Source organism: Carlito syrichta, unplaced genomic scaffold, assembly GCF_000164805.1.
Source record: "Carlito syrichta isolate Samal-C Ts95f unplaced genomic scaffold, Tarsius_syrichta-2.0.1 Scaffold305807, whole genome shotgun sequence".
Lineage (NCBI taxonomy): Eukaryota > Metazoa > Chordata > Mammalia > Primates > Tarsiidae > Carlito > Carlito syrichta.
Genome location: NW_007249903.1, coordinates 384,138 through 388,525, shown reverse-complemented (window position 1 = coordinate 388,525; position 4,388 = coordinate 384,138). Strand labels below are relative to the sequence as shown.

Below are 4,388 nucleotides of genomic sequence, written 5' to 3'. Positions count from 1 at the left end.
GGCTGGGCGCGCACCTGCGGGGCTGACAAATTCCGGCGGGGAAGATGGCGCTGCCCCCGCTCTCCGCGGGCACGCGGCCCGGGACCCCGACCACCCACGCTCGTCACGGGCCCAGGTCGCGCGGGGCGCCGTGAGCCGCGGGATCCCGGTAGCCGCGGGGAGAGGCCCGAGATCCATGGCCACGCTGAGCCCCGCGCCCCGGCGCCCGCCCCTGCCCCGGCTCCTGCTCCTGCCCCTGCTGCTGCCGCTGCTGCTGCCCGCGCCGGGCAAGGGTCTTGCCCACTCTGCTGAGTTGACATTTGTCGTGGAGCCCCACGATGATGTGGCCAGGCCTGGACAGCCTGTGGTGCTGTGCTGCAGGGTAGAGGGGACACCCCCTCTGCGCCTCACCTGGGGGAAGAATGGGGTGGAGCTACCGCAGAGTTTCCATGCCACCTTGCTGGCCAACAGGTCGCTGGTGATCCATCGCTTCCGGCCGGAGCAGGGATGCAGCCCTTCGGACGAGGGCGACTAGGAGTGTGTGGCCCAGAACCGCTTTGGGCTGGTGGTCAGCCGGAAGGCTTGCATCCAGGCTGCAACCATGTCAGACTTCCACGTGCACCCCCAGGCCACCGTGGGCGAGGAGGGCGGGGCGGCTCGCTTCCAGTGCCAGATCCATGGACTTCCAGAGCCCCTGATCATGTGGTAGAAGAATCGAGTCCCCATTGACATGGATGACGAGAGACATACGTTGCTGTCCAAGGGGGTCCTGCAGATCACAGGACTCTGGGCCGAGGACAGCGGCATCTTCCACTGTGTGGCTTCCAACATCGCCAGTGTCCAGGTCAGCCACTGGGCCAGACTTCCCGTGTCAGGCTCAGGCTCTGGGGCCTACCAGGAGCCAGCGATCCTTGTGGGGTCTGAGAACCTCACCCTGACAGTGCACCAGACAGCTCTGCTGGAGTGCGTCGCCATGGGCAACCCGCGCTCCACTGTGTCCTGGAGCCACCTGGTTGGCCGCCCCATTGGGGTGGAAGGTATCCAGGTCCTGGGCACCGGGAACCTCATCATCTCAGACATGACTGTCCAGCACTCCGGCGTCTATGTCTGTGCCACCAATAGGCCGGGCACCCGTGTAAGGAGGACAGCACAGGGCCGACTAGTGGTGCAAGCCCCGGCAGAGTTTGTCCAGCACCCCCAGTCCATGTCCAGGCCACCCGGGACCACGGCTGTGTGTTCACCTGCCAGGCCCAGGGCGAGCCGCCCCCCCATATCATATGACTGAAGAATGGACAGGTGTTGGGCCCAGGGTCCCACGTCAGGCTCAAAAACAACAGCACACTGACCATTCCGGGGATCGGCCGTGAGGACGAGGCCATCTACCAGTGCGTGGCCGAGAACAGTGCGGGCTCATCGCAGACCAGCGCCAGGCTGACTGTGCTGTGGGCCGAGGGCTGCCTGGGCCCCCCTGTGATGTGTGTGCAGCTTCCGTGTCGCCCACCGAGGTTCGCGTGTCCTGGAGTGAGCCACTGGCTGACATCAGGGAGATCATCGTCTACGTCCTGCACATCCTGAAGGCGGCCAACTTCCCAGAGCTGGGGTACCATGATGCCATCAGCAAGAGCATCTTCCAGCACCTGGTGGGCGACCTGGAGCCCGCCACAGCCTACAGCTTCTACATCAATGCCTACACTCTGCAGGGGGCCAGCTTGGCTTCCGTGCCAACCCTGGCTAGCACCGCCCCCACTGTCAGTGCAGGTCCTGGGCAGCTCCTGCCTGCAGCTGCTGTGGAAGCCCTGGCTCCGGCGTGCCCCGCAGGAAGGAGGCTTCAAACTGTTCTACCACCCGGCAAGCGGTGCCTCCTATACCGGCCCCATCCTGCTGCCACTCACAGCCTCCTCATACAATCTCAGCCGGCTGGATCCCTCTGTGGTGTACGAGTTGAAGCTGCTGACTTACAACCGGCACGGGGATGGCAACACCACCATCCGCTTTGTGTCCCTGCGGGGAGCATCTGAGAGGACAGACCTGAGCCCACCTTGCCACTGCCAGAAGGAGGACGCCGCCCAGACATCTACCACAGGCATGGCTGTTGGTATCCATATCGGTGTCACCTGCATCATCTTCTGTGTCCTCTTCCTGCTGTTCGGCCAAAGGGGCAGGGTGCTCCTGTGTAAGGATGTAGAAAACCAGCTCTCCCCACCCCAGAGGGATCCCGGCCTGCTGGCCCTGAGCCGGGAGGAGAAGAGAAGCTTGTGGATGGGAAGGAGCTGGAGCAGCTGTGCCTCCCTGCAGGGGTGCGGGAACTGGACCCGAGACTCATGGACCCTGCAGCCCCCGGCCTCTGTGAGGAGACCCCACTCTCCACACTGCCCCGTCGGGGGCTCAGCCATCCTAAGGGGAAGACAATCGGCGGTGGGCCCCGGGCCTGCTGCCCTGCCACCCCAGGATGGAGGCCCCAGTCCCCTCAGTGAAGGACAGCAGCCCTGCCAGCTTGCTTGGGACATTAGCTGGAGCCCGGCAGCTCTGGAGGGCAACCCCTGTTCTCAGGTCAAAGGCGAGATAGCATCTGTCGGTGGATCCGATGGTCCCAGGGCTCCCAGCATTTCTGCCCTGTCTCGGAGGAGCCATAGGGTCCCTGCAGGGCCCAGCCAGTGCCCCTCGCCTCTGCCTGGCACCCAAATGACTTGGGACTGAACTAACGTTTTCCTTTAAAAAGCAAAACTGAAAATCATAAAAAGGAGAGAGAGAGAAAGGAAGGTGAATTAGACTCCAAAACACGTCCGCCTGGCTGGGCCTGTTGGGCCTCCACTCCCTGCGTTCTCAGGATGGACTTAACTGTTGGCTCTCAGCATCTACCTCAGCGGAATGAATGTCCTAGGGGCGGACGGTGGCCTCAGCCACCACAGAGTCCCAGCACTCCTACCTCAGCCCCTGTGGGCACCCTTCTCTTCCCACATTGTTGTCCAGAGTTAAAGAAAAGAAGAAATAGCATGTACCATTCCCAGGTGTGAATGAAGTGTCTACCTCACAGCACGGGCTCTGCACCATGTGTCCCTAGATCTCCCTCTGAGTCCCTCCTGAGGCCAGGTCACCAAGGAGACCTCTGGAAATAAAGTGGGATTGGCCAGAGAGAAATAATGAAAAAAGCCAAAAAACGAGAGGAAATGTGTTCATTGAAGTATCAACTGTCCAAACAAGCAACTGCCTGATCTCGTCTATCCATACCACTGTGACCCCCTTACCAGCCCATCCTCTGCACCCCCCCCGGGGAGGTAACTGTCACTGCGCCCGGACATGGCCTGAGCAGGCCTGGACCCTGGAATGTAACATGTGTGTGACAGGTGTGTGATGTGTGTGTGATGCATGTGTGATGTGTAAGATGTGTGTGTGACACTTGTGTGATGTGTAAGATGTGTGTGTGACAATTGTGTGATGGGGGGTCCCGAAGAGGCGCCCCAGACCCGTCTTAGGGGACACAGTCAGCCTGACACACCCCGCGACTGTGAAACCACCACGGTCAGCAGATGCCGTTGGAAGCAATATTTATACGAGATGTGTTAAGGGTTAAGTTCCTGTGACTTTTTGCTTCTCTTTTCTGTTGTGTTCTTTGAAGGTCTTAAAGAAAAAAAAAAATATTTATTTTTGGTTACACGCAGAAACATTTTTTAAAATGGCAGAATAACTTTTTTCAAAGAGAAAAAACTAAGGGTCTTCCTTAAAAATGAGATTAGACCATAAGAACCCTGACCCCAGCCCTCTAGGGACACCCCACCCCAAACTCTAGTAAATTAGCTGAAGAAGGTAGACTGTAGTGTTTTCCTAAAGAACTAGTGTCTGCATGGACTCGGGAGGGTGGTCTGATGCCATGTGGGTTATTCCAAAGCACAGAATAAACAAAAAATAGATAAATATAACTCAGTCTAAAACATTTATGTTCAGTTAAAGAAACAATCAATAGAGTGAAGAGACAACCTACAGAATGGGACAAAATGTCTGATAATCATAAATCTGATAAACAGTGCAAGGAACTCAAAACAACTCAATGGTAAGAATAAAAATCTGATTTTAAAATAGGCATAAATGTCTGAATAGACATTTCTCAAAAGAAAATATACATATGGCCAACAATTGTATTTTTAAAAGTATTTATGTCACTAAGTATCAGAGAAATGAAAATTAAAGCCCCAATTAAAGATATTGCCTCACACCAATTAGATTGGCTATTATAAAAAAGATAGACAATGACAAATGTTGCTAAGGATGTCAAGCAAAGAAATGGTTGCACGCTGGTGGTGGCATTGTAAACTAGAATAACTGTTATGGAAAACACTATGGAGGCCAAACATACATCGTTTTTGTCAAATTTAAAATAAATTTTGAAAGAGCTAAATTGACAATATGGCTCT

At 55.9% G+C, this 4,388-nt stretch overlaps 1 pseudogene; it reads left to right on the top strand.

Moving 5' to 3' along the window:
• Window positions 1–229: 229 nt before the first annotated feature.
• LOC103265034 lies at window positions 230–2,453 on the top strand (annotated as a pseudogene).
• The last annotated feature ends 1,935 nt before the right edge of the window (window positions 2,454–4,388 follow it).